Raw genomic sequence first — 26,237 nt, 5'->3', positions numbered from 1 at the left:
GATTATAGCTGTGATTACAAACCTGCACCACCGTGACCAGAAAAGTTTTTCAAATTTAAGCGAATATCGCTCTTATTAGAGCATGTCTAATAAAAGCAAAAATAAAATTATTTTTAAAGCAATTATGTGTCAGGGAAGTACTTTCACATAAATTTCCTAATTTTTCTTCTGACAATCTTGTGAGGAAGGAATTAGTGTTCCTGTTCTGTAAGAATGAAACAGTTTCCGAGAACTTAAGTTACATGTCTAGAGAAAAAAATCCAAGGAATGGCTAAATTGGAATTTGAACCAAAGTCTTATAATCTAAATCCAAGCTACACAAAGAGTTTTTCTTTTTGTTGTTCTAATTCCATTCCATCTGTGATATTAAAAATATTAGGAAAAAGGTTTATTTGTATATCTCACACCTCATACTCTGAAAGAATAGTGACAGCTTATAGAAACACACTCAACAAGTTAAAACAAAATACATAAGAAGGTGACATTAATGGGAAAAGAAGAAGCTGTGACTAGATGTAGTTTGTGAATGTAAGCTATACGATAGTCTTATATGGTGGTTAGATGTGAGTTTCAAATTTGACTTAAGAACTTTCTCGTGACCAAAGCAAAGAGAAAAACATGAAAGTTGAGAGATTCCCTGGGTCCATGCATTATAAACAAATCGGTGGATTAAATGAATAAAGATTTTCCTGAATGTGGGACCTAAAAGAGACTTTCCCCATGAATCTATGTAGGAAAGATCATGTGACATGGTTGCTGTTGCCTTCAACATCAGGGCCAACATCAAGCTTCTGAGACTATTTCTAAAATGCTCTTCATTCATCTCAGGATGCCACATTGCATAAGCTTCAGGGCACACCACTCACATTCCATCACATTCCTGGTATTGTGCAATGCGGTGACCTTGAGTCATTCATTCATTCAATAAATATTTATTATCTCTTACATGCCCTGGACTATATTAGGGGTTGTGGCTATAATGGTGACTAAAACCAGATATGGTCCTTAACCTCATTTTAGCTAACATTCTCCTAAGGAAAATACCCATACATGTGACATTGTTCCTGTGACAAATCTGTAACAGAGCTTGCCAAAGTAGACCAAGAGAAACCTCCTGGAGGGAGACAGGCTTGAACTGAGATCTGGAAGATAAGCTAAAGTAGTTAACTAAGCAAAGAGGGGAGGATACAGTGTGCTATGCACGGGGAATAATGTGCAAAGGACCTGTGGTAGGAAGGAATTCAGAAAATAGAAAGAACTTTGGCTTCAGTATAGAGACCAAGGGTGAAGATGGGGCAAGACGATGTTGGAGTTGGACATGGTAGTACATGCTTATAATCCATACAATGGGAAGGCTGAGACAGGAAGATCATAACTTTGAGAGAGGCCAGCCTCAGTGAGTTAGTATGACCCTGCCTCAAAATAAAAAAATAAAAAAGGACTGGCATTATAGTCTAGTGGTAGGGTACTCCTGGATTCAATTCCCAATACCGCATGAAAAAAATGATGCTAATAGAAAGGCAGAGGTCAGAAGGGACTTTTCCTTTGTCTGCAGGGAAACAGCTAGTGATTATTCTTAAGCTTGTAGATGAAACAGTAAGAGTACATTTCAACAAATCAAGGACATTTCAGAGAAACTGATACCTAGTGGTGTGAACATTACTTAAGGATAAAACTTAGGATAAAATTTAAGAGAAAACAGAAATTAGATTTGGGGGGTTCATGGATCATCTACAAATGTGTATTATGAATGGGTGATTTTCTGGGCACAAAATCCATAGCTTTCCTTACAGTCCCAACAGTGTCTGCAAATCTAAGAACTACTGATCTGGGATGGACTGTGTGCACTTGAGAAATGATCCACGGACACTAAGCCTTATTGTTAAGCTTTTATAAGGGAATTTAAAAATGGCTTGTGAGACAGCCCACTATCATTCATTATTTTAAGGTGTAGCTAAGTGGCTTTTATTATAATTACAATGTCATACAACTATCACTATTATATACCTCCAGAACATTTTTATTACCCCAAAAAGAAACCCTGTGTTCATTAGCTGTCATTCATTCCCCACCAGTTCTACCCCACCACTGTCCTGGGCAACCATTAATCTACCTTCCATCTCTATGGACTTTCCCATTCTGGACACATAAAGGAATAATAAAATAGGTTGTCTTCTTTGACTGCATTACTTCACTTAGCATAATGCTCATTATGTACAAGGTTCATCTATGCTGTAGCCCGTGTCAGTACTTCATTCCTTTTATGGCTGAGTAATGTTCCATTATCTGGGTATAGCATATCTGATCTGTTTATCAGTTTCCATTTTTTGACAATTAATGAATAATGTTGTGGTGAGGATTCATGTGCAAGCTTTTGTGTGGAGATACTTGAGATTTTGAGGCAAGAACCTAAATAGCAAAAATCCTATTGCCAGACTTTATGTGACAAACTGAAAGGACACATGAAGTCAGAAAGCACAGAATTGGCACCTAGCAAGCCACTAGTGCAGGTTAACTGAGTACAGGGCAAGCCCCTTTGTTGTTGCCCATGAGACATGCCACAGGGCTGGGAAAGCACACCACAGGGGTGGCTGCCCCTCCTCTGAATGAACGTAAGCCTTGGAAAACAGTTTTCCTCTGAAAGCAGCTTGGAGTCTACCTCAACATCTGGGTATATACAACTGCTTTATTGTGACCTCCCCTTTCTAGGACCCATGAGCCCATCACCACAGTGAGCGATGCAGGCTGCTCAGCAGCCAGGCAGGCTCTGCTGTGGACTTTAAACTTGAAACAGAAATATGAAAAAGAAATGTGCTTTATTAAAATGTTAAAAATATTACCCATCCTACCCCCCAATAATAAAAATCCTGCCTCTCTCAGAGACTAGGGTGACATTTCCATCCTTTGAAATGGTGCAAGCCACTGTCACTCTTCTACTGCTCCTCAAAGGCCTTGGGCCACCTGTGCCGCAGATTATTCCTCACTTAACCTTCCCTGGCCTTTCTCTTTCATTCGGGAGGTGTTTAATTACCTTGGATTCACAAGCTGCACTTCAGGTGAGCCTCTCCTAATGGCCTCATTACCATTTTACACAAAGAAGGAGTCGCTGATTGTAACTGAGCAAATATGAGAGCGCTCCTTCCCGCCTGCCTCCGCTGGTCTGAAACTAGCCAAGTGGTCCCGGGCTCCTGATGCCCCTGTTGCCCCTGTGACCACCTAGGCCAAGGCTTCTGAAGCCCTCCCTCAGCCTGCAACACAGAGGAGCTTTTGTCTTGACCTGTCATCACTTCCAACTTTGAAACTGCAAGTCTATGTGCATCTAATAGCTGCTGATAACATTTTGTCCTTTAAATAAAAGCGAGGGAAGAAAATGTAAAGCTGAAATAAACCACCATCCTACATCTAAAGTTGAACTTGCCCTGTGAACTCCTGGGGGTGCTGGTCCAATCATTACATTGAGGTTCATCAGGGGTAACACGGCGGGGGGGTGTTGAAGTGCCATTGAGGACAGCTTCCTCCTTTAATCGGGTACCACAGGAGGAAGACAGAAAACAAAGGGAAGAGCACACAAAATTTAATGTACCAGCTCCTCTCTACAGCTCCCCTAATCCTCCTCCTGTGCCCCATTTTGGGCACTGTCACATCACCCCACCAGACTCCTGGACTGAAGTCAGATTCTGTACTTTTCCATCCTTCCCACAACCATTTTCATGTTTCATCAACACCATCCCAGATACAGCCTGACTCTGCCTTCTCTCAGTGCCCATGGCTGTGCCCCTGAGAGGCACAATGCATCCATCCTTTTTGGCGCAGACTGGTTATATAGCTCTCATAGCAGGCTCTGTTTTCAGTATTTACTTGACACCATCTATCTGTAGCTCTCCTAGTAATCTTGGAAATATCCAAGTTTAATCACTTCAATTCTCCATCAAACCCTTCAATGCCTCCACCCTTTGCCATCATCACCTTCAAAAATATACCCAGACTTCCCAGCAGTCAGTGCAGGCTTTCCTTGGCTAACTGGCTCTCACTTTCCCTACGTGGCACACACTTGCCCAACACAGCAGCGCATGAGCCACTCCAACAGCCCACTTGCCAATACCTCAGGCGGGGTTCTCTTGACTCTTTGTGTCCTGCTTGTGGACTGCCATTCACTCTTTGAAAAGACTGTCCAGTGCCTGTCATGGAGGCACATTAAATAACTAAACTACATTCTTCTGATAAAATGCCAAAAAGCTACTGGTGGCAGTACTCTATGAACTGATGTGAAAAGATGCCCACAAAGTAGCCAAATGCGGAAAAATGAAAGTTGTAGAGTAATATGTATACATGAATCATTTTAAAAATCATATGTAAATATATATGTATGTAGTAAAAATCTAAAATGCCATGTATCAAAATTTAACCATGCAACGACACTTTCACTTTCTACTTTATACACGTGATTGTTTTGATTATACTTTATAAAAAAGCATATGTTACTTTTATAATAAAGAATTAAAACGAGGTATTTTTCTTTAATAGCCAAATTACCCATTGCCTTGGGGTAAGCGAAAGACAGAATCCAGATGTTCCCCCATCTGTGAAGTCTCCTCTGACCACTCAACCAGCTCCCCACCAAGATTATATCAAGGTTCTCCCATGAATGGCAATGTTGACCACCTTTCCCACAAGCCCATCTGTTCCCAGCATGGGTGTGGCCCAGTGGTCATTTAGCATTTTCTGCTGGATGAAAGAACAGATAAGTGAGCTTCAACACTGTGAAAGGCGCTTCCAGTGGCTGTGCCTCTTTGCTTGGAGGAAAGTGTAGGATCACATTCTTCAGTGATAAGTTGTTAGGAGGAACTGACCTGGAAGAAAGTGATACTCATCCGTTCTCCTTCTGCTAAGATATAACTAAAACTGCAAGGATGCTGAATGAGTTAAAGGGAACAAGTAGACCAGTATTATTCAATATCACACACTCAACAGGTGCAGTAACATAGCACTGCCTGCCCACACTTCCTACCAGGCCCCCTACCCTGAATCTCCTATTCTGGTTACAGTTCACTCTACCTCTCAGGTGTCTTGGCTTCATCTCTTCTTCCATCCCCACTAGCTCCTCAGAGTTGGAGTCAGATTAACTTATGATATCTGGCTTCCCTACTTTCTTAACCTCTGAACTTCAGTTCCTTTGCTATAAAATGAGGTAAAAACTTACATACATTGTGAGGATTAAAATAGATGTAGCAGCACGCCCGGCTTTTAATTTTGTTAATTTAGATTTCATCTTTCGCTTGGACTATTTCAACCATTTTTGAGCTGGTGTCTCTTTGTCTATTTTCTTCTTGATCAAATCCATCCTTTGTATTGAATAATCTTCCAAAAACAAGAGGTTGAATCACATTCTCTTCCTCCAAAATTGTTACTGGTTCCCTACTGCTAATAAAATAAAGTCCAAATTCCAAAGGCTTTTATGGGCTTTGGCTCAAGGTGGCTCAAGCCACATTTCCAATTTTGTCTCCTACTTGATTTCAGAGGCCTTGAAACCCATCTCTAATAAGCCTGGCATAGTCTTCAACTGTATTTGTTAACAAAATCCACTATTTAAAAAAAACCAAAAAACAAAAAAGCCTCCAACTTTCTGTGATTTCTTCTGTCAGAAACAATAGCTATTTTCAGGGCCCATGAGTCTGCTCCTTTGTTGACACTCAATCTTTGCACACCCTGTGCTGGAGATGTGCTGGGAATAGAACAGCAAGTGATGAAGGCCTAGCTCCCAAAGAGTTCCAGTAAAGCTCCTATAAACCAGCCACAAGTGAACTTCCTATTACTTCCAAAGGGGCTTTCACATTGTATACATCATCATCATCATCATATTATTATTATTAAACCCTTTACATACCAGCAGTTTACATTACTTTCTCTTCCTCAGAATGAAGGCATCCCTTGCAATACACAGTAGCACTCAACAATTACAGCTTTCTTTATCACTTGGTTGCAGATTTTGGAGCCCATGAAAGAGGGGGTGTTAAAGATGGCAAACTAAGTGTCAAATCTGAGACATTCCCACCTCTTTCCATCAGTGGTGGCTTCTTAAGCTCTTTTAGCCACCCCCCCCCCATTTCCCTAAGGATATAGCCTGGAGTCCTAGGCTGGCCTGCAAGGTCTCATGGAATTCACAGGTTCTTGCATCCCCTCCAAGGGTTCAGCAACACCTTCTGGGCTTCAGCAGCCTGACTAGTTCTCCTGTTTGGAGAACTCTCACCCCCTCACCTCCATGTCTAGAATTTAGAAATATCCAATAGAAATTTCCACAGCGATTGAAATAATTCATCTTGTATCCAATGCTGTCCAGTGGCAAAGTGGCTACTGTGCACTTGATGTGTGGCTACTGTGACTAAGTAACTGAAGGCTTCATTTTATTTTATTTCAATCAGTTTAAATTTAAATAGCCAAATGCAGACAGTGGCTACCATACTGGGTGCTACCTGAGGTCAACTACCACTTATTTTCAGGTGTCAGCCCAATTATACTACCTAAGTCTAAGACTAGATCAAGGTTTCCCTATTATATATTGACTGTACATTTCCTTTAAAAGTTACACAGCAATATGTATTGGTGCATTTTCTAATAAGCCAAATCTCATCTGTCCTTAAGACTGTCTAGAAGATGCGGACCAAGTCCATCTGGAGAACAGGCACTATACCTCCACTGTATGGTTCTTCTACAAGTATGGCCCAAGGGGCATGGCTTCTCTCCCTAACTTACTCTAACTACTGAGTGTCAGAATTTTTTGTTTTACAAATCAGACAGCAGCAACTGCAGAGGGGCAAAGAGAGTCACATCTTCTTTTGCCCTTTAGGTCCAAGGGAGGCGGCTGATTCTTCCTTTCCTGATTAAACCAGATGTTGAGGCTTTGTTCCAAAATCCTTGGGGGCATGTCTGGGATTGGAGAGAGTAAAAAGGGGTAGTGACTTGTTTTCTATCCTCAGGGTGCAAAACCATGCCTCTCTCTGCCCTCTTCATATTAGCAATGAAAAAATGGCATAGTACTTCTGTTACTACCTTCCTTAGTTCTTGCTTCAAATTTGAAGCTGAAAGTATTAAGATAAGAGGAACCCACTGTACTCTCTTTCCAGAAAAAGTTTCTGGGTGAACCAGAATTCGGCAGGAGAAAGAAACATGAACTAGTATTAAGCACCCTACTAGTTGCCAGATGCCATGACAAGTGAGTACATACCAGTGCTGTATTAAAATTTCAGAACAACTGGGCTCAGCAGGCACAATTTCCCACATTTCTCAGTTGAGGAAAGTGAGCCTCACCTCATACCACGCAGATGGTACAGCAAGGGGCAGAAGCCAAGTCAAGCCTAAGTCTATCTTAAAACAAAGTTGGTGCTATTCCATTACTTCTCACTGCTGCCAAGGGTTTCTCGGACCAGCAAATTGCATTCATCCATGATGCTGCCTTATTTTTTCCCTGACTTAATATATCTCCATTATTGCCTCCTCTCATTCGTTGCTTTTCTATTTCTTCCTTGAGAACATGGTTGGACCTTGACCCTAGTTGGCTTTAATTGCTTCTTCTGCATCCCATTTTCCCCTCAAAGAACCTGGTTCTCCATGGGGGAGTGGGGTTGTGCTAGTTATGTGGAGCTCTAAGCTGGGGCTAGCAATGACCCTCGGGCCCAGGTCTCTGCTCCCTCCATCTCTCCTGATAACTCATGGGCCAAGTAAAAGTCAGAAAGTTAGAGGAAAGCATTACAATTCTAAGCAGATTTTAGTGAGTCAAAAGGATCAATCTTCATTACACGAATGGCCACTTTACTATGCGCTATTATGGTTCTATTGAACATTTTGTGAACAAACTCCCAAATCCTTAGAATGACATTTTTGCAATAAAAAAGTACAATTTAAAAAACAAAGCCCAAAAAGGCCCATTTCTACTATCTGCCAAAGAAAGCTCAGGAGGAGTCCGGCACGCACGCGTGCACTCCAACCCCTTTCTACACATTTAATCTAGGATTTCAGCATCTGATACAGAAACACAATAGCAAAGATTTTTGCATTTTTCTACTTGTAAAATGCACCTTCCTTCAAATACTTTTCTTTGCCCAAAGTAAGTAAAATTGCCTTTGTTTTCCCTATAAAACAATTTAGTTTTAACACCACACACAATTAATGCAGCTAGAAAATCCTCCCCAAGCTACAAAAGACCAGGAGACCTGAGCTCAAAGTAAATGTGTATTTATATTAGTAGGTGGTCATTCAATAAAAAGATTATTTCTAATCAAATATGTGCATGTGTATATGCATTTATATGTGTGTGTGTATCCGGGGAGTATTTTCAAAGAAGGGTTTCCTTCCCATACTTCTGGCAGTTCAGGACTAAAGGTCAGATTTAAACTATCACCATGCTTCACAATGCAATCTGTGCAGTGCCGCGTAATGAAATGGTTCAGTAAAGGTGCTCCTGGAAATTCTTTTAATTAGGTCTAAGGCTTTTCAGTTGTCAACATGAATAAACCAAGAAGCATTCTCTTACAAACAGAACACACAAAATAAAAATATAAGTTACCTTTGAAAAAACATGCACTTGCAAAAGGAAAGTTATACATGTTTTTTACAATATAGCCTCCACCCATTTTTTTTTAAACTACCAATATCTTTTGACAACAAAATGACTGCGAACCAAAAACACAGGGGGTATTCTACCTCTAATGAAGCAGGATACTAATGCCTAATTCTAATTAAAATATTTAGAGGAATACTAAAGTTAATCAGAACTAAAAATGTTTAACAAGAGAAATTACTTTCTTCATAAGCAAAAGCCACCTTTCCATTTAACTATAATTAATTCTACAGAGTAGCAGTTATCTCAGTCAGACATACGAATGTCCCACAATGACTCCTGTAAACTGAATGACATCTATTAAAAATGCATTTTTGCCCTCAGAACCATGGTCTGAGGCCCCAAAGATGAGCATGTCACAGCAGGAACAACATCAAGATGCTGGCTTTACAAAGCTGCATTGACAAATGAAATCACGTAGATTTGGAAATTTTAGTCATCAGTTCAGAGCTGAATCTAGGAACTGGAACTCACAAGATGGCAAGGAATTGGTAGTCTGCTTTGGAACTTGGACTGCATTTGCACTGAGCTCTGATGAAAAGCAAAGCTAACTATTCCAATCACCACCAGGGGTTCTGATTTAGATGGATACAAAGATGTTCCCAAATGCCACTGTCCTTGAGACTTGATGTGGAATGGGACCACTAAAACTGAGCAATGTCACATGTAATAAATATGTGGGATAAATCAATGCCTTGAATGATCCACTGATGAATGTATGTCCAATGAACCCAGAGCATGAGGGTACAGCGCCCCACAGTATTTTGACTTTGTATTCAGACAGACCTGACTTCAAATTTTACCTCAGCTGCTGGCTATTATCTAGATGCCTCTAGGCAGGTTACTTAACCTCTTTTCTCGGTCTATAACAAGGGGATAAAGTACCCTCCCCTCCCCCCCTTTTTTTGCAGATAGTTATGCAGATTAAATGTCAAGATCTTTCAAATCCCCTAGCACAGTGCCTGGCACACAGAAGGAGACTGATAGTGGCTTTCTTCCACAGTAGTCTAACACCAAAGCCAAAACTACCCAAGCCCTAAGTTTAGCATAAAAAAGAATAATGGATTAACAATTAACATTTTCTAGGGCATCAATTACTGAAATATCACTGTTATGCTGAGCCTAGTGGATTTATTTAGTGACCCAAACTCAGTGTGTATTTGGGAGTTAATGAAGTGCTTGGTGTTTACAAAGATAAAAGCGCGATTTGTCTAGGCAACAATCATGGGCTGAGTGGATATAGATTTCCATGCCTATGGAAGCAGCCAGGCCGGATCCACGGTGGATCACATGGATACATCCACACAGAGCAAGAAATCTCCCAAGGGGATCTGGGCATCTCTACCTCCTCAGGGGAGAGGGGGGGAAACAGGAAGCGGGGCTAGGAAGTGTGTATAATAGATGTGTTTCACAGTGTCCCTGCTGCGATGAACAACTTGATCCACTTACAGTTCCAAACACATGATGCATAAAAGAGCTGACAGAAATTCAATTCTTGCAAAGAAAAGCATCTGCTCTCTAGTGGGAGCGGCCAAATATTAAGCAGTTTTAAGGCAGGGCAAAGACCTAGAGGAGCACACTTCATTATCTAGATGGCTAGAGTAAAGAAATGCAGAGGATTACAAACGAAGGAAAAGGAGCCGAGGTTCCAAGCATTAATTACCAGGAGTAAAATGATTCAAGTTAAATCTTTGTTAGGACAAATATTAAACCCAGCTGTGTTTATGTAGCAGTTGTGAAAAAGAAGGAAAAAAAAGAAATCCACGTACAATATCTGTGAGCTCTGCCAGTTAATTGAATTTGCTGGCAGCACTTCCTCCACCATGAGCCAAACATCCTCAAAGATAAAATGTAGCTTTTAAACAGACCTGGGGAAACCAGAATCAAGAAATTTCAACCAATAAAACACAACTCTTTACTGGTATAAAAGTAAAGTAAAATTCAGTAATGAAAGGAAGGAAGTCTCTTAAACATTTACTGCATTCCAAAGCTCGGAGCTGTGGTTTACTGCTGAGGTCTCTTCTGATGTCCCACAGCGCTCCTGCCCCAGCATCTTTAATGAAGCCCCATAAACTCCCATAAACTCCTCGATTGTTGACAAATCATATACACACGCTCAGGGCAAGGCTCACTGGATCATGATGCTCCTTCCCTTCCTGAGTGGAATGTACAAGTCATGGAATGGACACTCATGGAGAGCAGCTCAAAGCAGAACCGAGACTTACAGGCTTTTTCTTAAAAGCATGAAGAATGAATAACTGGACATGGGTCATAGAATCCTCTTATGCAAACTGTTCCCTGACCCAAAGTTCAATATCAGTAGATCTGTCATAGAGGGAAGCTTCCAACAGATTTTATGAAAGAACTACAGAGAAACAATAGGGGATAGAATTCAGCACTCTTCTTTGGTCTGGGAACTTATCAAAGCATGAATCTTATCACATCATTCCCTGGCTTGAATGTCTTAGTTGATTCTTCATAGCCCAAAATATAAATTTCAAACCTGTCTGTATGACTATACTCAATCTGTTCTTTCCTGTCTACGTATCTGGTCTTACCCTCTGTCCCTCCCATCCACATACCCCATGCTCCAGCTATGGTATAAACTATCATCTCCTGCCCAACACACTATACTTTCATTACCACTTCCAGTCTCCATTCCTACCTGCAGTTGAGCTCATCTCTCCTTTTCCAGGAATGGTGACTGCTTCTTATATGTCTCCATGGGCCCTATGGCCCAACAAATACACTGAGCACATGCCCAAAACATTTTGTCTAAATGAATAAAGGAGAAATAATCTTCATTCCTGAACTGGCTATGGATCTGCCCACTTGGGGAACTCTGAACCAGAAAAGTCTGGAGGTTCCTGTGGATGGAAGCAAAGTTGCTAATATAAAGTACAGATGTGTCTGGGGATGTGGCTCAAGCGGTAGCGCGCTCGCCTGGCATGCGTGCGGCCCGGGTTCGATCCTCAGTACCACATACAAACAAAGATGTTGTATCCGCCGAAAACTAAAAAATAAATCACATTAAAAAAACAAATAAATAAAGTACAGATGAGTGAAGAGTGACAAGAGATGAGGCAGGAGAGGTAGGCAGCTTGAATTTCACCCAGAAGCCAATAAAAATTTTTAAGTAGGGAGGAATATTCATGTTCTGAAATATGCCTTCCATGGGGGATGGACTAGAATTGGAGGAATGGGGGCAAGATGGCAGTCCAACCTTTCATTAGCTCATCTACTAACCAGCCCGTGATCTCACCAAGGATAAGGATCATGTCTTAATTATCTCTGTGACTATTATATCTATCAAATGAAGAGACATTAGAGAATACTAACAATACGTGTGTAGCACAAAAGAATGATCAAATCTACAAGGGTACCTGTTCCTCTGCTTCAGGGATAGAATGAACTCTTCCCTTGCAAGGGTAAGGTGGCACTCAGCATCCAGAAGCCCTTGGCATGTCTCCAAAGACTGAGGATTCTGGGCTTTTGGAGAAACATGACATGAAGAAACTCTAGTCAGGGCTTGCAATAAACATGAAATCTGTAAACAGGCCTTTAAGGTCAATAAACAGTAGTGTATTCTTGCCATAATTTTCCTTCAAAATCCACAGCTAGGAAACAATGCAATATTGTCAGTAAAAAAAATAGATTTGTAAGTTTCATGGAAACTAGCAAAGCAGAGGCATTAACCTTGCCAACCACCACTCCCCCTTAAGAGAACAGAAAAAGCTGAGACAAGATTACAAACTGTGAGAGGAAGTTGTCTAGGCAGCTAGCGCAAAGCCAGAACCATCTTGCCTCCAAAGCTATCCTTTATCTATGTTCATAAATCATGTGAAGTCAGCAGCTGTTCTGAAAGCTATTCAATATTAGAAACCTTTTAAAGAGTTAATTTCGTTTTTTTAAGTATAAAAAAGTATAGATTTATTAAGCACATACAATGTAACACAAATTATATATATGGCTTCTTATTCAAGCATGATTATACAGAGCAAACCATAAATATTAAGCAGTACATTTCTCAATTTTTTAAATTTCCCCTTTGTTTATCTTTGAAATCCTTAACCTTTATGACTGAAGAAACTGCCTTTGGCCTGATTTGATCTGGTGTATTTCTTTAGCTTAGCAATCAAGAATCAACACTCTTTTCAGCCCCTCTCCTTTAAAAAAGCAAAACTTCCATTAGATACTTGATCCACATCCATCTAAACTGGAATAGTCTTTTCTCTCCTTCTCCTCCATTCTCTTCCCTTTACTTTTTCTTTTAATTGATTTAAAAAAAAAATAAATGACAGTGGAATGCAAAACTGTGGAGCCAATCTAGATGCCCTTCAGAGGATGAATGGATTAAAACAATGTGGCATACATACACAATGGAATTTTACTCAGCAATAAAAGAGAATAAAATTATGGCATTTGCAGGTAAATGGAAGGTGTTGGAGAAGATAATGCTAAGTGAAGTTAGCCAATCCCCAAAAGACAAATGGTGAATTTTTTGTCTGATATAAGGAGGCTGACTCATAGTGGGGTAGAGAGGGAGAGTGTGGGAGGAACAGATGAATTCTAGATGGGGCGGAGGGGGCAGGGGATTACCAAGGATAGTGGAATGTGATGGACATCATTATCCAAAGTACATGTATGAAGACACGAATTGGTGTCAACATATTTTATATACAACCATTGATACAAAAATTTAATTTCTAAGGGCTATTCTTTTTTAAAATTAACTTATATTAAGTCATAGCTTATAACCAAAGAACACATATCTTTTAAAAGATTTGACTTCTTTTTTCTTAGTGCATGGTATTTAAAATTTGTTTATATTGTTTTGTGAGCCACAAGTTTGTTACTATGGAATAATGACTTAGTTACAAAAAACAGGGATATAACACATTGTTTACCTATCTAACACTTGACATTTGGGCTGTTTTCAGATTGTGTACTACAGAGTTGCCATAAACATGCATGCATAAACCTGTTTGGACATGTATTTTCACTTCTCTTGGGTGAATACTTAGAGAACAAGACTGCTGGGTATTGTGGCAGACCTATGTTTAACTTCAGAGAAAACTGCTAAATGTTTTTCAAAGTGGCTATAACATTTCTATTTCCAGAAGCAGTGATGAATTCCAGATAAATTGTTTCATGTTCTTGACAATGTTTGGTGCTGTCAGTCTTTGAAACATTTTAAAGTCAGCTTTATTGAGGTATGATTACATTAAAATTCACCACTCTTGGTAAATAGTTCTATGAATTTCAAAAGATGCATACAAATATCCACCAAGACAATCAAGATGAAGAACAGTTTCACCATTCCTTAAATTTCCCCTGTGCCACTTGATAGGCCTGGAAAACACACCTCTGATTTCTATCCCTACAGTTTTGCGGGTTCTAGGATGTCATATATGTGGATTCCTTCAGTTATAATGGATTTGACAGTCATCCATTTTGTTCAGCACATCAGTAATCAGTTTCTTTTTATTGCTGAGCAGTATTCCATTTCATAGGCATACCACTACTTGCTTATACATCTACAGTTGCAGGACATTTAGACTGTCCCCAGTTTGGGGCAATTATGAACAAAGCTGCTCAAAATATATACATGTGTTTGAATGTACATAACTAGGGCTGGGAATATAGCCAAGTTGGTAGAGTTCTTGTCTTGCATGAATAAATCCCTGGGTTCAATCACCAGCACCACAACCACAAGTTAAAAAAAAAAAGTTGAAGGTGGAAAAAAAAACCTTCCATGATAAACAAAAGAATTTATAGCTAGAAAACTGGGACTACAAAACATCCTTGGAAAAATATTTCATGAAGAGGAAATGAAAATCAGCAGAGGGAGGTAGTACCATAAAGAAAAAAACTAATCAAAAAATAAAATTAAGTCAAGTTAAAGAATAAAAATAAATAAATATGGCTCGGAATACAAACCATGTATAAATAATAACCCTAAATGTTAATGGCTTAAACTCACCAATCAAAAGACGCAGGCTAGAAGATTGGATTTTTTTTTTTTAAAAAAAGATCCACAATATGCTGCCTCCAGGAGACTCATCTGATAGGAAAAGACAAACACAAACTGAAGGTGAAAGTTTGAGAAAAATCATACCACTCACATGGACTGCAGAAGCAAGCAGGGGTTTCCATCCTCATATCAAATAAAGTAGACTTCAAGCCACAGTTAATCAAAAGGGATAAAGACATTACACACTGTTCAAGGGAACCATACACCAACAAGACATAACAATCATAAATATATATGCCCCAAACAATGGTGCAACTATGTTCATCAAACAAATTCTTCTCAAGTTCAAGAGTCAAATTGACCACAACACAATAATCTTGGATGACTTTAACACACCTCTCTCACCACTGGATAGATCTTCCAAACAAAATTTGAATAAAGAAACTACAGAATTCAATATTACAATCAATAACTTAGAATTAACTGATAAATACAGAATATTTCAACCTGCATCAGCACCTGGAGACTAAACAATATGCTACTGAATGAACAATGGGTTTCAGAAGACATCAAGGAGGAGATTAAAAAATTCTTAGAAGTAAATGAGAAGATAGACACAACATATCGAAATCTCTGGGACACTATGAAAGCAGTTCTAAGAGGAACGTTCATTGCTTGGAGCTCATTCCTTAAAAGAAGAAAAAGTCAACAAATAAATGACCTCACATTAGATCTCAAAGCCCTAGAAAAAGAACAAATCAACAGCAAAAGCAGTAGAAGGCAAGAAATAATTAAAATTAGAGCTGAAATCAATGAAATCGAAACAAAAGAAACAATTGAAAAAATTGACAAAACAAAAAGTTGGTTCTTTGAAAAAATAAATAAAATTGACAGACCCTTAGCTACGCTAACAAAGAGAAGGAGAGAGAAAACCAAATTATCAGCATACATGATGAAAAGGTAACATCCCAACAGACACTACAGAAATACAGGGGATAATTAGAAATTATTTTGAAAACTTGTACTCCAATAAAATAGGAGATATTGAAGGCATCAACAAATTTCTTAAGTCATACTATTTGCCCAGATTGAATCAGGAAGATATTCACAATTTAAACAGACAATATCAAGTGATGAAATAGAAGATGCCATCAGAAGTTTACTAAACAAGAAAATCCCAGGACCGAATGGATACACAGCCGAGTTCTACAAGACCTTTAAAGAAGAACTAATACCAACACTCTTCAATTTAATTCAGGAAATAGAAAAAGAGGTTCCAAAACTCATTCTATGAGGCCAATATCACCCTGATTTCAAACTCATTCTATGAGGCCAATATCACCCTGATTCTAAAACCAGGCAAAGACACATCAAAGAAAGAAAACTTTAGATCAATATCTCTCCCATGAACATAGATGCAAAAATTCTCAATAAAATTCTGGCACATCAAATACAAAAACATACCAAAAAAATCGTGCACCATGATCAAGTAGGATTCATCCCAGGGATGCAACGTTGATTCAACATAAGAAAATCAACAAATGTAATTCATCACATCAATAGACTCAAAGATAAGAATCATATGATCATCTCAACAGATTCAGAAAAAGCATTTGAACAAAATAGAGTACCGCTTCATGTTCAAAACACTAGAAACACTAGAGATAAAAGGAACATATCTCAACATCTTAAAGGTTTCTATACTAAGCCTCAAGCCAACATCATTCTAAATGGAGAAAAATTGAAGGTATTCTCTCTAAAAACTGGAACAAGACAGGGATGACCTCTTTCATCACTTCTATTTAACATAGTTCTTGAAACACTGGCCAGAGCAATTAGACAGTCGAAAGAATTAAAGGGATACCTATAGGAAAAGAAGAACTTAAATTAGCACTATTTGCTGACAATATGATTCTATACCTAGAAGTTCCACCAGAAAACTTCTAGAACTAGTAAATGGATTCAGCAAAGTAGCAGGAAATAAAATCAACACCCATAAATTAAAGGAATTTCTGTATATCAGTGACAAATCCTCAGAAAGAAAACTATCCCATTTACAATAGCCTCAAAAAAACAAAAACAAAAACAAAACAAAAACAAAACTTGGGAATCAACTTCATGAAAGAGGTGAAAGATCTATACAATGAAAATTATAGAACCCTAAAGAAAGAAATCAAAGAAGACCTTAGAAGATGGAAAGATCTACCTTGCTCTTGGATAGGCAGAATTAATATTATCAAAATGATCATACTACCAAAAGCACTATACAGATTTAATGCAATTCTGATCAAAATCCTAATGGCATTCCTCATAGAAATAGAAAAAGCAATCATGAAATTCATCTGGAAAAATAAGAGACCCAGAATAGCTAAAGCAATCCTTAGCAGGAAGAGTGAAGCAGGTGGCATCACTATACCAAGACCTTAAACTATATTGCAGAGCAAAAGTAACAAAAACAACATGTATTGGCACCAAAACAAGACTGGTAGACCAGTGGTACAGAATAGAGGACACAGAGACTAACCCACAAAATTACAATTATCTTATATTAGATAAAGGTGCCAAAAACATGCATTGGAGAAAAGATAGCCTCTTCAACAAATGGTGTTGGGAAAACTGGAAATCCATATGTAACAAAATGAAATTAAACCCCTATCTCTCACCATGCACAAAACTCAATTCAAATTGGATCAAGGACCTAGGAATTAAACCAGAGACTCTGCTTCTAATAGAAGAAAAAGTAGGCCCTAATCTTCATCATGTGGGATTAGGCCCCAACTTTCTTTTTTTTTTTTTTTTAAAGATAGAGTGAGAGAGGGAGGGAGGAAGGGAGAGAAAGAGAGAGAATTTTTAATATTTATTTTTTAGTTTTCGGCGGACACAACATCTTTGTTTGTATGTGGTGCTGAGGATCGAACCTGGGCCGCACGCATGCCAGGCGAGCGCGCTACCGCTTGAGCCACATCCCCAGCCCCCAACTTTCTTAATAAGACTCAATAAATGGGATGGACTCAGACTAAAAAGTTTCCTCTCAGCAAAAGAAACAATCTGTGAGGTGAATGGAGAATCTACATCTTGGGAGCAAATTTTTACCTCTCACACATCAGATAGAGCACCAATCACTAGGGTATATAAAGAACACAAAAAGCTAAGCACCGAAAAGCAACAACAACAAAAACCCCAATCAATAAATGGGCCAAGGACATGAACAGACACTTCTCAGAAGAGGATATACAATCAATCAACAAATAGATGAAAAAATGTTCATCATCTCTCGAAATTAGAGAAATGCAAATCAAAACTACTCTAAGATATCATGTCACTCCAGTCAGAATGGCAGCTATTTTTTAAGACAAACAATAATAAATGTTGGCGAAGATGTGGGGGAAAAAGGCACACTCATACATTGCTGGTGGGACTGCAAATTGGTACGACCAATTTGGAAAGCAATATGGAGGGAGATTCCCTGGAAAACTGGGAATGAAACCACCATTTGACCAAGCTATCCCTCTCCTCGGTCTATACCCAAAGGACTTTTAAAAGCAGCATACTACAGGGACATAGCCACATCAATGTTTATAGCAGTATAATTCACAAGAGCTAAACTATGGAACCAACCTAGATGTCCCTCTGTAGATGAATGGATTAAAAATGTGGCATATATACACAATGGAATATTACTAAGCAATAAAAGAGAATAAAATCATGGCATTTGCAGGTAAATGGATGGCGTTGGAGAAGATAATGCTAAGTTAGCCAATCCCCAAAACACAAATGCCAAATGTTTTCTCTGATATAAGGTTACTGACATAGAATGGGGTAGGGATGGGGAGGATGGGAGGAATAGACAAACTCTAGATAGGGTAGAGGGGTGGGAAGGGAAGGGAGGGGACAGGGGGTTAGCAATGATGGTGGAATGTGATAGACATCATTATCCAAAGTACATGTATGAAGACATGAATTGGTGTGAACATACTTTATATACAGAGAGATGAAAAATTGTGCTCTATATGTGTAATAAGAATTGTAATGCATTCTACTGTCATTTATTTAAAGAATAAAATCAATTAAATATTTTAAAAAGAAGAAGAATGTACATAACTCTTCATTTTCTTGGGTAAATACCTAGTAGCTAGAATGGTCACATATAAACATATGGTTAAGACGTACATTTATATAGAATTCTTGTTTTTTTAAGTCATATCAGTGGGTACAGAATAGTACTTCAAGGTGGTCTTAATTTGTACCCTCTGACTAAAGATGCTGAGTATATTTTCATGTGTCTGCTGGCTATTTAAATAATGTGTGTGTGTGTGTGTGTGTGGCGGCTCTTCAAGTCTTTGGTCTATCTTAATTGGACTTTCTTATTATTGAGTTTCTGAGATTTAACTATTAGTACTATTTTTTCCTCAGTCTGTAGCTTCTCTCTTTCTTTCTCTTTTTTAATGCTGTCTTTGGAAAGAGTATTTTATCTTTTGTGAGGTCCAATTTATCAATTTTTCTTTTATGATGTGTTTTTGTGTCCTAGGAAATCTTTGCCTACACCAAATTCAAGAAGATTTTCTCCTCCATGTTTTCCTAGTTTTTGCTTCTGCTTTTTGAGCTAATGTCTGCATGAGATAAAAGTCAAAGTTCATTTTTTTTCCATATTGATAACCCAGTTGCTTGAACATATTTGTTGGAACACCCCACCCCCACCCCAACAAAACTCAACTCTCCTTTCTCTGTTGAATTATTTTGGTGCATTTGTTGCAAATCAATTGTTCATTTACTTATAGGTCTAATTCTGGACTCTTTATTTGAACCTATTGACTTAGATGTCTATCTACATTGTCTTGATTGCAGTAAAGTCTGTAGTATGGCTTGAAGGCAGGTAATGTAAGTTCTAAGGCTTTATTCTTCCTTCTCAACATTGTTTTGGCTATTCTAGTTCTTTCGCATATTCATATACATTTTAGAACCAGCTTGTCAAGTTTTCAGAAAAAAAAAAGGCCATCTGGAATTTGGGTTGGGATTATACTGAATCTATAGATCAATTTAGGGAAAATTAACATCTTAAAAATATTGAGTAAAAAAATATTTAGTTTTCCAATCCAAAACATGGAATATCTCTCCATGTATTTAGGTCTTTCAATTTTTTTTCTCAAGTGTTTTATAGCTTGCAGCTTACAAATCTTACACATTTTTTTTTTGTTAAATTTATTCCTAAGTATTTTGTGTTTTGTATGCTATTTTAAATGTTACTTTAAAAAAATCTCATTTTTAAATTGCTCATTACAAGCATATAGAAATACATTTCAATTTTATATACTGACCTTAACCTGCACCTGTTGTTACATTCATTTGTGAGACTCTAAGATTTTCCATATACATAATTATGATGTGTGTAAAGATAATTTTATTTACTTCATTTAATATTTAGGGCTTTCATCTCTTTTTCTTGTCTTAGGGAATGGGTTAGACTCTCGAGTGCAATGTTGAAGAGAGAGAGTTTACATGTTCTTTGCTGGTGGTATCTTCCAGGGGAAAGCAGTCAGTCTTGTTCTTGATGTGGTACCTTCCAGTATGTATAATGCTGCTATTAAAATGAGGATTCCAGTCTGCTAGGAGCTTTAGATGAATGGGTGTTGAATTTTTTTCTAAAATACTTTTTTTGTGTATGTCTTGCTACAGTTTTTCTTTCTTTTTTTTTTTTTTTGTCTACCAATATGGCAAATTACACGTTTTTTCAAATATTTAGCCAATCTATTCACTTAATCATGGTGCATTATCCTCTTTATATGTTGTTGGATTCAATTGATGAATATTTTATTAAACATTTTTGCATATGAAGCATATTATCTTATGTATTCTTTTCTTATAAATTCTTTGGTTTTCATGTCAGGGTAATGCTGATCTCATAGAATAAGTTGAGAGATATCCCTTTACCTCTATTTTCTGAAAAAGTTTGTAGAAGATTATACCAGTTTGTCTTAAATGTTTGACAGAATTAGCCAGTGAAGCTATCTAGACCTGAAATTTTCTTTGTGGGAAAGTTTTAATTACAAATTCAAAAAATTAATAGAAATAATGCTATTTTTGAAAAATCCTTTAGTCATTTTCTGTAATTTGTATATTTGAAGGAGTATATTCATTTCCTCTAACTTGTCAAAATCATAGACATAAAGACATTCATAATACCCCCTTATTTTCTTTTGTGTGAATGTCTGTACATTCTATCATGGATAGAACCCAGAGGTGCTCTACCACTTAGCTATACCCCCAGCTCCTTTTATTTCTATTTTGAGATAGGGTTTCACTGAGTTGCCCAGGCTGGTCTTGAAATTGCAATCCTCCTGCTTTAGCCTTCAGAGTCGCTGGGATTATAAGCATGCACCACTGTGCCCTACATCCTTTTACGAGTTTTAAATAAACTTTTACTTTGGAACTTTTTTAGATTTATAGAAAGTTGCAAAGATAGTATAAAAAGTTATCTATATGCTCCTCACTCACTTTCAGTTTCCTCTATCTGGTACCACCATTGGACATTTGACAAAGCTGAGACAAAGTCTTGCTGAAGTTGGTATGTTATTAACTGAATTTCAGTCTCTCTTGTAATTTCTCCACTAAAGTAATTTTTTTTCTATCTCAGGATTCAATTCAGATTTATAAGTCACATCTCCTTATTCTCCTCTAATCTATGACTGTTTCTCAGTCTTTCCTTTGATCTTGGCCATTTTGAGACATAATAGTCAGATATTTTGTAGGAAGTCCCCAAATTTGAGTTTCCCTGAAGTTTCTGTCATGATTAGGACAGGTTTTTGAAAAGAATACTATGGAAGAGGTAAAGTATCTTTCTCATCACATGACATCAGGGGTTACATGACATCACATGACCTTACTGGTGATGTTAAACTTGATTGCTTGAGTAAGGCAGTAGCTGTTTCTCCCCTAAAGTTACTATTCTTCCTTTACATATTCTATTTTTTTAGGAGTCAACACTAAGTACAGTCCACATCTAAGTGTAAATACTCTCCTGGAAAAAATAGACTTTATAGATATTTGAACTTTTTCTATGAGGAAGACTTGTCTTTTCTCTCCACCAACTCTCTCGATTAGTGATACAGATTCATCTATTTGAATTTTTATATTTGAAATGAAATTCTTATACATAGCATACAATTAGGTCTTTGCTTTTTAAAAATCTCTTTTCATTGGAGTATTTAGATGATGTATATTAAATGTAATAATTGAGACAGCTGGAAAAATCTATCATCATACTAACTTTTCTATATGTTTTATCTGTGTTTGGGTCCTTTATTTTTCCACCAAAATTTCTTTGGATCTTTAATATCAGCTTATTACATGTATGAAGACAGAAATATAGATATACATATAACATAGACATATACTCTCTTTTTTCTTCGTGGTTTCTCTAAGATTAACAATATACATCTTTAACAATACAGTGTACTTTCAACTGGGTACACATGCCTATAATGCCAGCTATTGGGGAGGCTGAGGCAGAAGGATCACAAATCTGAGGCCAGCCTGGGCAACTGAGCAAGACTTTGTCTCAAAATTAAAAAATAAAAAGGGCTGCAGATGGGCTGGGGTTGTGGCTCAGTGGTAGAGAATGTGCCTAGCATATGTGAGCCCCTGGGTTCTATCCTCAGCACCACATAAAAATAAAGGTATTTAAAAAAAAGGGGGGGGGGTGGCTGCAGATTAGGTTTACTGGTAAAGTGTCCCTGGATTCAATCTCCAGTTCCAAAAAAAAAAAAAAATAGTTTTCAAATATTCTACCAGTTTATATATAATGTAAGGACTTTTAATTAAACAGTACACATCTATTCTCCCCCACTCTCTCCTTTGAACTATTGTGGTCATATATTTCATTTCTATTTATGAAACAATACACATCAGTATTCTTTTTATTATTATTTTTGGTGGGGCGTACTGGGGATTGAACCCAGGAGCATTGAACCACTGAGACATATCCCCAGCCCTTTTTGTTTTGAGACAGGGTTTAAAAATAGCAACTTCTTTTGATATTTCTTGTAGCTCATATATGCTGACAATTATTTCTCTCAGTTTTTATTTGTTTGAAAAAAAACTCTTAATTTTGCTTTCCTTTTGAAGTATATTTTCACTGTATATAGAATTATAGGTTGACAAAGATCTTCTATCATCACTTTAAAAATATCATTCTATTATCTTCTGATGTACATAATTTCAGACAAGAAGTCTGCTGTGATTACTAATTTTTCTAATAATTTTTCTCTAGCTAATTTTAAACTTTTCTCTTTATCACTGGTTTCGAGAAATTATGATATACCTTTGTGTGTTCTTTCTTTTTTATTTTTGAGTTCCTTATGCTTGAGGTTCATTGAGCTTCTTAGAACTCTGAGTTTATTATTTTTATCAAAACATGTAAAAATTCACCTTCCTCATCTGCTGGGTCTACATTAGTCCTCTTGAGACTGTGATATGCATCACTGAGGTTCTGTTTATTTTGTCAGTTTTCTTTCTCAGCTTCATATTAGACAGTTTTTATTTCTATGTCTTCAAGTTCATTTTTTTTTATTCTGCAGTGTCTCATCTCCTCCTAGTTCCAAAAGTGACTTTCTTTTTCATTCAGCATATTATATTTTTCCCTCTAGAGGTTCCCTTTTGTTCTTTCTATATCTTCTATTTCTCTCATTTAGTTCAAGTCTTTCTTTAAATCCACAGACATATTTACAATCTTCATAATACCTGTTTCAAGTTCCTTGTCTGCTAGTTCTACCACATCTGTCATTTCTGCGTCTGCTTACACTGACTATTTTTTCTTTTGATAGGTTACATTCCAGACTCTCAACATGTGTTGTACTTTTAAAATAGGATGCTAAGTACTGATAACGTCAGGAGTTGAATGCTGGGTTTGTTGTCTTCTTTTAAAGTTTATTTTGACAAGTGGTTGAATTTTCTTGTACATTAGGTTGATTCCTTTCGAGACTTTAGAAACAGACTTGTTTCAAACTTTTTTTTTTTTTTGGTACTGGTGATTGAACCCAGGGGTGCTTTGCCATTAAATCACATCCCCAGACTTTTTAAATTTTTTTATTTTGAAACAGGGTCTAGCTAAGTTGCTTAGGGCCTTGTGAAGTTGTTGAGGCTAGCCTGGAACTTGTGATCCTCCTGCCTCAGCCTTCTGAATCACTAGGATTACTTAAAACATTTTATTGACGTTTAACATAACAACATAAAAATTAACTCACCCATAATTTTAAAAATTATATCCAGCTTGAATTCTTCCCCATATAACTAGCACTCAGATCAAAAGCCAGCACATTACCAGCACCCCTAAAGCCCTCTCTTAAGTTTTCAAGGCTTGATTTTATGTATTGTTTGGGCAGAGATAAAATAACCTTCACTCTAGAGTTAATTTAGACCTATTATCAAGTCATACTCTCCCAGTCTCTAGTGCTTATCCTCAGTGATCACCCAGGTCTCTATTCTGACTGGTCTGAACCTGAATGATTCCTAGGCCTGTGTGGGCTCAGGGAATATAGTTCATTGTGTAGACTTTTTTTTTTTTTTAATTTTTTTTTTTGAGAGAGAGAGAGTGAGAATTTTAATATTTATTTTTTAGCTTTCGGCGGACAGAACATCTTTGTTTGTATGTGGTCCTGAAGATCGAACCCGGGCCGCACGCATGCCAGGCGAGCGCGCCACCACTTGAGCCACATCCCCAGCCCAATCATTGTGTAGACTTTGATCAGGAGTTTCATCCTCCATTTGGGCAGATTATTCTTCAATAAGTCAGTCAATTCAGATTTCTGAAACTTTTCCTGTGATGTTGCTCCCTCCTGTCCAGTACTCTTTCTGACTCACAAACTCAGATTTTAACCTTCTAACTCAATAAAAGTGTTGTACTTTGCTGAGGATCGCCCTTCTGGTATCAGGTGTCTGGAAAATGCCTCAAGGAAGAAAGCCAGGGGAATGATAAGTCTCACATCACTTGTTTCCTCTCATTCTGGGATCACAGCTCTGAATGGCCTGTTATCCAATCTGCCTGTCCAGAGTTTCAATAGTTAATAGTGGGAAGATTAATCCAGTTCCAATTGTTACATCATGGCTATCAGCAGAACCAAGACCTCTTTTAATATAATTTCCAGCATGGATGCCATGTTTTGCAAGATTTCATCTATCAAAATAACCCAACCCATATGTGCTTTCCATCCTTCCATCTATCTATTCAATGGCTGCTAGATCTTTGGGAAACAGGGATTGGTTCATGTTCTCAAAAAGTAACAATTCAATGGGAAAGCCATTTTTTTCTGGCAAAAAGGAGAGATTGTAGGGTCAACTGTGGACATGCTGATAATAGATCAGTGTGATTACACAAGCAATACAAAAGGCTTTGGGAAAAGATATGGTCAACATAGGTCTCTTTCCTTGCAGAGGTCAAGGAAAATTTTTAGCATAATGTTTAGAGAAAGTCTTGAAGAGTAACTGAGAGATTAATGGATGTGATAGGATATTTTGAACAAAAGAAACTGCATGCAAAGTATGAAGCCATGGAACAATACCTAAGTGTGGGAGAACTACTAATATAGGGTTAGAAGAAGGGAAGGGAGAGAGCTAAAACTATGAAAAAAACAATAAAATAGAAACCCCAGGAGCATCACACCATGAAGTGGGGCTTTAAATGCTGTGCTTATCATCATTCACACCTGTACTTTGTTGTTAACTACCATCTAGAGTGATAACAGGATGGATATTTTGATTATATACGTCACATTGAATTCTTACAACAACCTTATGAAGAAATGAAGAGAGCTTTAGTAATTTTGCCCCAAGTCACACGGCCAGGATTTAAACATAGGTCTATGTGAGTCCAAAGTGAACAAAGCAAACTTGCCTTGAATCTATAGGTAGAGGGAAGTTCTAGAAGAATATTTTGTTTTTAAAAGTTTTTTTTTTTTCCCAGATAATTTTCATTGATGGAGCAATTTCAAGTCAGAGGGATATATAGTTTAATTTTTGTTTTTAGAAAAGTCACTCTGGTACACCTGGAAGGACTGGAGGGAGGAAGACGGGATCAGATGAACCAATTTGTAGGCTGCTGGCAATAGTGCAGGAAGAAACAAGAGGGTGCATCAGGTGGCATTTAGGAGGGATGGGAAAGAGGATGTGGACTAACAAAATGTTTAAGTTGTTCAATCCTTCAGCAGCTCTGGCAAAAAGGAGAGATTGTAGGGTCAACTGTGGACATGCTGATACACTGGAAGTAGCAGGTCCTGTGTCAAAGATGAGACAGAATCTCTCCTCTTGTAAAGTTCATGTAGCATTATAGAATCCAACTTATGAATTCCACTGAAATACAATAGGTGCCTTATGGACCACACATTCCCTTCCCATTACTATCTTGGGACCCCATGCTGGGAAACACTGCTGTAAAATATTCTCAATTCCCTTTCAAACCAGCTTGAAGTTAAGAAGTCCTATATGCCCAGGCTGAAACTGTTAGGACCAGGAGGGTATTAGTGATCTACTAATTTGCCTGTAATTATCAACAACTATTTTATTAAAAAATGCAGGTACCATTTATTGACCACTGGCAACATATGAGCACTGTACTAGGCATTGGGTGAACATTATAATTTACCACAATAATCCTAAGAG

At 37.7% G+C, this 26,237-nt stretch overlaps 1 protein-coding gene across 21 annotated transcripts in view; it reads right to left on the bottom strand.

Annotated features, from left to right (window-relative positions):
* The window catches only part of Dennd1a (DENN domain containing 1A), a 462,364-nt gene that overhangs the window by 154,809 nt on the left and 281,318 nt on the right, over positions 1-26,237 (bottom strand). The window lies entirely within an intron of this gene.

Source organism: Marmota marmota, unplaced genomic scaffold, assembly GCF_001458135.2.
Source record: "Marmota marmota marmota unplaced genomic scaffold, marMar, whole genome shotgun sequence".
Lineage (NCBI taxonomy): Eukaryota > Metazoa > Chordata > Mammalia > Rodentia > Sciuridae > Marmota > Marmota marmota.
Note: the sequence above shows the minus strand (reverse complement) of the source record. Positions and strands in the feature narration are given on the sequence as shown.